The following is a 9,763-nucleotide window of genomic DNA, read 5'->3' as shown; positions in this document are numbered from 1 at the left end:
ATGTAAAACCATCATTATAAAATGTCATGGTAGGATTATAACTGTACGTATAATACCTGTAAGTAATAGTTAAGTAATAATTATTGCACTTGGCTTCTTTTGAACAAACACTAAAACTTAATGGCTGGTAAAAACAGGTCTGTCAAAACATGTTCTGTCAAAACAGGTCTTTTGAAATGAATAAGCGGACTGATTTTTGTATAATTTTACAGCACCTCAGAGCATTTTGCATGTGAAAGTGAAAACCAGAGTGATGGAAAAGGATTGGAAAGAATGCATATGTTGTCTGTTACAGAAAGGAGAGACATCTGTGCTTGTTAGGCATGATGATCTTTGTGTATGTATGTTTTAAGAGAAACTAAAAAAAAAAAAAAAAGGGAATGAAATCAAAGTGCTTTTTGTTGTCATTACCAAAGGGAGGACAGAGGCTTTTGGGCTGAAGTCATGCTTGGCAGCCAGTGATATCCAAACCAGGGCTGTGTTCCACCATGTTGCTCCTTTCTCATTCTGTAAAGCTGCCTCTCCCTGACCATACTGAATTACACACCTGGCTGAAACAGGCTGCTCTGATAGGTGGCCAGATGGAAATCCTACAAGTAAACAATAAGCAACTATTGAAATTTACTCTCCATTTTTTTACATTGATTAGATCTCTTTATTAGGCACCCTTTAAAAAAAAAGTAAATAAAAATCATCACAAATGGCTTAATTTTATCCAAGACAGCGATGATTATTTCTAATGAACTGTTAAGCCTGAATAAAAAAAAAAAAATCTTGAAAAGTGTATTTTGAGATAATGAAACACAGGTCAAGTCCCTGGATAGTTACCCTGACATGGTAAGACAAAACAAGAAAGTGTACAAGGCTGTTACACAACTCGTAGCTCACGTTAGTTTGTACTTTTGCAGTCGACAGACCCATGTGTTGTTATTGTAAGTTCTCCTCCTCTTCTTCCTCCTCCCCTCCTCTTCTTCCTCCTCCCCCTTCCTCCAGGTGAGTCCTCTTGCGTGCATGCAGGTAGAGCCGCACAGCTCACCTGTCAATCAGACCCCATCGCCCCTCCCACCGCGCGAGCTCTCAGCCCAGCACCTGTCGCTGATGCTCACTCGCTGTTTTCCGCGTGAGTGCCGGTGCTGCGTCTCCTTGGCTACTGTTCAGCACGCGCCACACCGTGTTCAGGTCCACATCCGCGCGCCTCAGCTCACAGTCTGTCCGCTGCAATGGCACCTTAATCACCTGCTGTGTGTGAGTGTGTGTGTGTGTGTGTGAGTGCTTTGGACTGAGAGTCAACAGTGGACTGGAGATCTATTCGCTCTTACCGGGTAAGACTATTCATTATTTCTATTGCGAAAGAGCCTTGAATTTGTTTGTTTGTTTGTTTGTTAGTCCGTCTTCCAGTCACTTGCTGCTTTTTTTTTGTAAACTAAACCACAGTGTTCCACCATGATTCGTATTTTAAGTGGATTTAAAGCTTTAAAACATGATGAAGCTAGCTGTCTAGCTGTAAGTGTTACTCTTCATCAAGTTATTATGTTACTTCTCTCCTCTCTAAGCTACACACGCAACTTTACTGTACACTGGTAATGTGTCGTTTGTGAATGAGTCGGTTCTTAGAGTCGACTCTGTGAATCGGCTCTTCTAGAAGAACATTGAGAACCGACGCACGAATGCGAGCCGAATTTTTCCCCTTTTTTTCTTTTTTTTTCTCTTTAGATAGTTTTTTTTTTCTTCAAAACCAGTTCTTCTGAACTGTTTATTAGATGAGGATGAGCCATGTGTTTGACTCTCACCTGTGTGTACGAGGCTTTATTACAGGGTCTCCTGTAATGTAGAAGATACACACTCCTTGGGAATTTTAAAAAATGGGCCAAACCCAAAACGGCAAAATATTAAGCTTTTAATGATCTTAACAGCAAATCATTGGTCAGGAAATGAGCAAGAATTAAACAAGTAGATAAAGGAAGTTATTATGGGAAGCTTTTCCCTTTGATTTCTTTAAATGTTTAAGCCTTGTGGCCCTTGACCAAATAATGACTAATCTTTAAAAAAAAAATCTCAGAAGATATTTTTGGAAAATTTTGTACGCCCAGACGTGTGTTAGTTTCAATTTTACATCAAATGTTTTAATCATGATCATGATTTTATCTTTGGTTAATCATTATTTGGTTATCTGCATTTGTTTAATTCTTGCTAGTTTTCTGACCAATGATTTGTTATTAAGACCATTAAAAGCTTCATATTTGACATTTTGGGTTTGACCTTTTTTTTTTTTGCCCAGGAGTGTACTATATGTACTCAGAGTATTAGAGGAGACCATCACTTAAAAGAATAAATGAAGTAAATCTTCTTAATGAAGCACAATACACAGCAGGAATGATAACATTCATGTAGGGATGCTTGTACTTGTATTTCTTAAAATGCTGGATTGTTTTTTTGCTAATTATAGGGTAGACTAAGATTTCACTTATTTAAACCTATTCAGCTATAGTTAGGGGGGAAAAAGAAAAAATGGCAGTGAGCTGTTTGGGAGCCGAAAGAGTCGACTCTTATTGGTGAGATGAGCAAAATGATCTGACTCACTCAAAAGAGACAGAATTCCCATCGCTATTATATACCAAAAGTTTTACAAGGAAACGATTACAAATGTGTTCATCTAAAACCAAGGCATTTACAACCTCTGTTATCAATAAAGCTGTGTCTCAAATGTACATATGCATAGCTATTTTAAGGCTGGGCTTAGACTGTGCAATTACAGCAATCTTTTAAGATTATCACTTATAACACTGCATGACATGATCCAAATAAAATTCTATAACAGACTGTGCAATAATGTGTTCTCCTTATCAGATTATGCAATGAAGATCCTCTTACGATAGACCTGTGATTAAAGAAAATTATTATATTCTGCTTACGTCGACAGTCAGCATGATCTGGGTCATCAAGAAAATGGGGTTGCTTAAACAGAAATATTCTACAAAGTGAGCTTGAGCTAATAAGGAAGTTTTATCCTATTATTCTATTTAACATGTTTCCTTTATGTTTCACAATTCCCACTTCTGTATTTGTAGCTGTTTAGATTTTCACATAATCCTCTGCCGTCCTTCTATTGGTGGCTTTTAGATGAGTGCTGTAGCAGGTCTGAGATTGAGATTTTAATTAAAAAATTCGGACATTGCCAGAACAGCTGTCTTTATTCACAAAGGCACCAAATCGGTTGTTGGGTGAGCACATAACGCCACATTATATGTTCTAAGACTGCCAAACTCAGCTCACAACCAGAGAATTCTTTCTGATTTCTGATTGTCTGACTTTTGATTTTTGTAAATCTGCAAAATGGCAAAATAGGGCTGAAAATCATACAGCGTAAACCTGGTGAGTAGTGTGTTCTGTGCTGTTCACATGGAGAAATTCGCTATGTAGTATAACAAATAACTGAATGATGTCCTAGAACCACCATATGAAACATGGAACACTAGTCTTTGGCTATGTTTCAAATTGCACTCTATGCACTATTGTACAATATGTACTTTACTATTCAGTACTTCAATTTTCTCAAATATAAGGGTTTTTTTGCACTACATGACAAATTGCTGTGTATAACTCACATGATTAAAATGTTTCAGAGCAGCTTCAGTTTAAATTTAAAAGGGTTAACTCTAGCTATTTAGAAATGGTAAAACTACAGGGCACTATGATGGTTCGTCCCCTCTCGCTATATAGAGAACCTGAGACCACTGAATGCAAAAAAGTGACCAGTGTTCCACTCTTCGTTTTTCAGCAGTTCTAGTCATTCTTGTGTTTAAATAATTTACTACACTCCTGGGCAAAAAAAACAGGCCAAGTGCAAATTGGCGAATATTAAGCTTTTAATGGTCTTAACAACAAATCATTGGTCATAAAATGAGCAAGAACTGAAACAAATGCACTCCTGAGAGCTCCTGTGCCACCATTTGCTGGTTTCCTTTTGCTGCAGTGAACTGTTTGTTTGGGGAAAAGCTAGAAACAGGGAAATTCACTTATATAGTCTTATTGTACGCAAAGTTAAAATCATGATAATGATTCAAATGTTTGATGTAAAATTCAAACTAACACACGTCTGGGTGTACAAAATTTTCCAAAAATATCTTCTGAGATGTTTTTTTCTTAAAGATTAGTCATTGTTTGGTTCTCTGCCACATCTGATGCAGCTCATCAAGGGCCACAAGGCTTAAACATTTAAAGCAATCAAAGGGAAAAGCTCACATACTAACTTCCTTTATCTATTTGTGTAATTCTTGCTCATTTCCTCACCAATGATTTTTCTAGTTAATACCATTGAAATCTTAATATTTTGCCATTTTTGGGTTTGGCCCCTTTTTTTTTTTTTTTTTTTTTTTTTTTTTTTTGCCCAGGAGTGAACGCCTTGTCTGATTTTCCAGTGTGAATGCAGCATTTGCACTAAAAATACATGCAGTAAGTTATTTGAGAAATAGCTCTAGATAGTGGATGGGGAGGAGCCATTAAAGAGCACTGCAGTTCAAAATGAGAACAGTGCTTCAGATGCAATTAAGAGCAGAAGTTTTAGGGTAAACTTTTTGAATTTAAAAATTGCCCTTTTCTGCTGTATAGTGCAAAAGTTAGTGTTTGTTAGTACCCTGCAAAATAAAGTATGTAGTGTACACAGTGCCGGATTTGAGACATGGCCTAAACTGGATAAACCGGGGAGCGTGACACATGAGATGGTACTATTCTAAACAGAGTCAGTGTAAAATTCAACACCATGGTGAGCGCATCATTACCGAACACTACTTAAGCAGGACACACTTTCCCGGAAGCAACTATTGTAACTGGATGGTTAGACTTGAAATGACTATGTCTACAATATTTTGTTACCTAAAGAAGAATTTCTCAATTTTTCTTCTTATCTCAGGTTTTCTTCTTGGATGATTTCATCACTAGCCCATTCCTGCTCAGTTTTAACAATGTAACAGCAGGGTTTGTGGTATGAGTTTAGTGGATTCTGTTTCTTGTAGCCATTATTTATTCACATTTTGGCAGTTTCACTTTGAGACTTTTGTTTTTCGTCCTATTGGTTTTGAAGCTCATCAAGTGACCTACACAGTAAAATCCCACATGTTGTGTTGCATGATCTCTGCCAGTGTTTGTGTCCAGCTAGACCTTTATAAAAAAAAAAAAAAATTAAAGTGTTTCTTTAACACTGGGGATTTTGTTTTTATCTGGACTTGCTGGGACTGAGGGGTAAACAGATAAATATATGACCTGCACTTCCTCTTGGTCTGTTGTCATACATTCTCTCGGCTGGTTTCATCAGTACAGACAAACCTGCTTTCGATCCAGAGTCATCAGCGTTACTGATAGGGCAACATGAAGCTCTTTAGTTGGCCATTGTGGTTTCCAACTGGTCTGTGTTATTCGTTCATGAAAGGCTTCTTTATTTTCACTGCACATGAAGTAAAAGACCATTATTACGACCTGCTCCTTTGTTTTGCGAGGCTTACAAATTGAACTTAAGTGCATGAAGTGGAGTGGTGTGGACACACATTTGTTTGTGGCTTTTTAAGCTGACTGATATGACCATGTACACTCCTGGGCAAAAAAAAAAAAAATGGGCCAAGCTCAAAATGGCAAAATATTAAGATTTTAATGGTCTTAACAACAAATCATTGGTGAGGAAATTAGCAAGAATTAAACAAATAGATAAAGGAGCTTAGTATGGGATAGGTTTGTGGCCCTTGCTGGGCTGCATCAGATGTGGCAGAGAACCAAATAATGACTAATCTTTTAAGAAGAAAACATCCCAGAAGATATTTTTGGAAAATTTTGTACACCCAGACATGTGTTAGTTTGACTTTGACATCAAACATTTGGATCATTATCATGATTTTACCTTTGTGTACAAGAAGACTATATAAGTGAATTTCCCTGTTTCTAGCTTTTCCCCAAACAAACAGTTCACTGCAGCAAAGGTAATCGAGCAAATGGTGGCACAGGAGCTCTCAGGAGTGCATTTCTTTACTTCTTGCTCATTTTCTGACCAATGATTTGTTGTTAAGACCATTGAGAGCTTAATATTTGCCATTTTGCTCTTGGCCCATTTTTGTGCCCAGGAGTGTGGTAAATTATTAAACACCAGAATGACTTACCAGACCTGCCCTGGAGTATATTTACCAATGCTAGTGTGGCTATTGATTCAAAATGAATGCAAGAATAAAATGGTACTCCATGCATGCTGTTTAGTGGAGTTTTATTTTCTTAATTTTGATCATTTTATGTAATTAAAAATGTGTGTTGATTGTAGTGACATTACATACAGAGGTGGACAAATACCAGGCAAGAAACAGCTCCAATATACTTCCCAGTCTTTTGTTTTGGTTGACGAAAGTTTCGTCATTATTTGAGTCTGGATAGTGCCTTAATTTTGTCTTGATGATTGTTAACTGTGAGGTGAATGCATGTTGTGCTAGGAGGAGAATTATATGAAAGTTTTGTGCTCCACTTTATTCTGCTCGGTTTTGTTAGTGATTCCACATATTTGCATGTTCCTGGGTCTGATCTATACACACTCATTTATCCACCTAGTCAAAACTGTTCTGCTGTCAGCAAGATCATACCTTGATGTGCGTAGGATAGCGCTAAAGTTATAGCATCAAGGTGCATTGCGACACCATTAAGTGCGTCATGTTTAATCATACATACCAAATGAAAACCTGCGGAAAAGGGAGGGAGGGGAGGATCCCTCACAGTGTTGTGTGGTTTTCTCTGGTTGTGTAACCTAGGCTACATGTTCATTTTTTTTTTATCCACTCCTGATATAAGATTGCATTTGTCATATGACGAACTAGAATGCTGTTCTTTGGACCCTGATTGTCTTGTTGGCTTTGATGACTAACCTAGTATTGTTACTCTCAGTTCTGTAGGCCTCTTTCCAGAATTTTCCATCTCTTAGTATTCATGTGAGAACTGACCAGCCATTACACCAGAATGACATCATTAGATTTGATTCAACTTAATTGTCATTGCACAGAGTACGAGTACAGAGCCAATGAAATGCAGTTTTTCACATATCCCAGCTTGCTAGGAAGGTGGGCTCAGAGCGCAGGGTCAGCAATGGTACGGTGCCCCTGGAGCAGATGTGGTTAAGGGCCTTGCTCAAGGGCCCAACCTTTCGATCAGTAACCTAGAGCCTTAACTATTCAGCCACCACAGCCCATTAGATGCAATGGGTGAATCCCTCTCATCGGTTAATGTACTAGTGAACCAGCAGTAAGAGTTTGATTTGCATGCACAGTTAATGTCTAACACACGTTCTAATTTAAGAATTAGCCTTATGTTAGAACACTTTCGTTTTCCTCTTATTATTGCTTATTGTAGACTTTGCCCCATAAGTACACATGCGTGACTGCATTTCAGATACTGACTTAATCACTCTTAGTGGAGACAGGTTATCAAATTGCACGTCTATTCACTGGTCCACCATTTGGCACAGTCTTATCTCATTGCCTTCATCTGCTTAGCTCTACAGGTCATTCCAGGACAATGGAAGCAGCCCTCTAATTTTAGTCATCAGAGGCCAGAAAAGATAAGCATGGTCCAAAGAAAAACATCCCGTTGTTTGTCATGTAACAACAGGTGCAATCTTACATAAAGGGTGGACAAATCAGTAGCTCAGACAAGAAGATTTTGTGTTCAGACTATCAGTGTTATTTTGCTAACAGAAGACACAGAGTTGTCATGAAATAGACTCACTAATTTATTTATTTTTTTGTGATTTTTTTGAGCTTTCTCCCTTAATTTTCAGTGACATTACACATACTGCAAAGTGGGTTCAGATTACTCTCAGCACCTAGTTACCACAAGCATTACGCAATTACACTTTCAGAGAAACCAGACCCAGAATTAAGCTCTGGTTAAATTGTTACACTGCCTAACTTTAGGGGTTGTTGAAATGTAGTTGCATGAAAACCCAAAGCTAAAAATGCAATCCTGAAAACCCAGCACAGATTTGTCTATATAAACATTTCTGAAACCAGGCTGTTACAAAGTCAAATGTTTTACAGTTATAGTGTCTTATAGAAATGCTTTTTTATAGCTCATTTTATATGCCCAGCTGTACCTGAGACTATACTGCTATTACCTATTAACTATTAACCCATATGAGTCCCTTAGTTATATGAGAAGGACAGGCACTTAATGCATAATCTGTGTTTTGTCATTTCGCTCAGAGAATATCCCTCCCTACAGGTTGTTCCATGATACCACAGAGAGTCGACTGTAAATCAGGAATGAAAAACAGAAAGGGTGGAGTAACACTCTGGGGAAAAAAAACAACTTAGGGAAGGGAGGAACCTTAACATGGCAGATTTAAAAATCACTGTTAATAAAAATGTTCCGTAGAACTAACCAAAAATACCAGAGCACTCATGAGGGAAGGTAAACCTGCACCAGGGTCTCAGTAGTCTTAGCCCTCAGAGCTAAGTTTAACACAGCTTTCTTTTGTTGAGCCATTCTGTCTTTAAATACAATTATTTGGGCTACTGTCTATTTCTTTGCTCAATAAGTCCAGTTCGTAGTTCCAAAACAGTCAGAGTGTACCCTTAACAGTAAAGTGCCTGTCTGACTAGATTATCATTGTTTCATTTGCATTCTAGCTTCTCTGAGTTTGCATCTGATATCTGTAACATTTCACCTCCACACTCAAGATAAGAGAAAAAGGTTGTTTAAAAGGCTAGCAAAAGCTTATTTTTAGGTTGTGTCAAGCTGACTTTTGGAATTGTGCCTTACCTACACAGCAGTAATTAAATGAAGAGAATGTTACTTGCAAAATGTATTGTGTTACAGGTTACAGATTACCTGATTAAAATTTAAATGGCAACATAATCTAAAGGATTATACAATCTATTATAATAACTGCAACTTCAGAAATAGCACAACAACTACAGGATTACTGTGTTACTACTGTGGATCTTAGTATTTCCCATACGTCATTGTTTGTTAATTTATAAAATGCGTTGTAATTTGATCGCGCTATTGTCATGGTGACATATCTTAAGCCGCCATTGTTCAGAACAAAGCACCAAAAGGCTCAAAAGGCTCAAAATGTTACACGTCCCATCATGTGTTTCTGAGACTTTAATGCGTGTATGAACAGGCTGGACTCAGCTGTGTTCTGGGAATGATTTGTGAATGTGAACGTGGGAATCAGCTAGCAAACCCTGGAAAGTTAACTCAGGAATACTCCAAGATGTATATGTAAAAGAGGCATGGGAAATGCACCTGCATTTCTAATTCAGGGCTTTGATGATTAATATATTATAATAGATAATATATTAGAGCATAAACCTAAGTGATAACTCTGCAGTGATTTTCTTTCTACTGCTGGTCGTGCTCTACACTCCTCATGTTTTGAGCTGATTAGAAGTTAACTCTTACCTGTTGTGTTGTATCTGTACCCATTGCAGTGTTGGTTACATTTCCTGGTATTCTTTTATTCTTTCTGTCAAACCCCAGGCCAAGTCTTAGTGAATCATTGACCACTGTGTGTACATGTGTGTGTTTTGTTTTCACTGAAGAAGGTCATACTGTCTCAGCTTCAATTGCATTGTGAAAAACAGCTTTGTATTATAAGAAGATTTTCTTGCTTTTGTCAGTAGCACAGACTGCTTGGATCCCCATTATCTTTGGACTGGAATGGCATGTGAGCTTGAGATTTTAAAGCCCCAGGGAAAGTAAATCTGTGATCATTTCCTAATCAGGTTATTGTTAG

The 9,763-nt window shown here is 37.7% G+C and overlaps 1 protein-coding gene across 1 annotated transcript in view; it reads left to right on the top strand.

The window, feature by feature from the left end:
• Positions 1 to 1,091: 1,091 nt before the first annotated feature.
• The window catches only part of eps8l2 (EPS8 like 2), a 31,607-nt gene continuing 22,935 nt past the window's right edge, over positions 1,092 to 9,763 (top strand). The window contains exon 1 of the mRNA XM_026919249.3: positions 1,092 to 1,322. The gene's annotated coding sequence lies outside the window, so the exon portion shown is untranslated. The remainder of the gene's footprint in view (positions 1,323 to 9,763) is intronic.

The sequence above is a fragment of the Pangasianodon hypophthalmus genome, chromosome 9 (genome assembly GCF_027358585.1).
Source record: "Pangasianodon hypophthalmus isolate fPanHyp1 chromosome 9, fPanHyp1.pri, whole genome shotgun sequence".
NCBI lineage: Eukaryota > Metazoa > Chordata > Actinopteri > Siluriformes > Pangasiidae > Pangasianodon > Pangasianodon hypophthalmus.
This window is presented reverse-complemented; position numbering and strand designations above follow the sequence as displayed.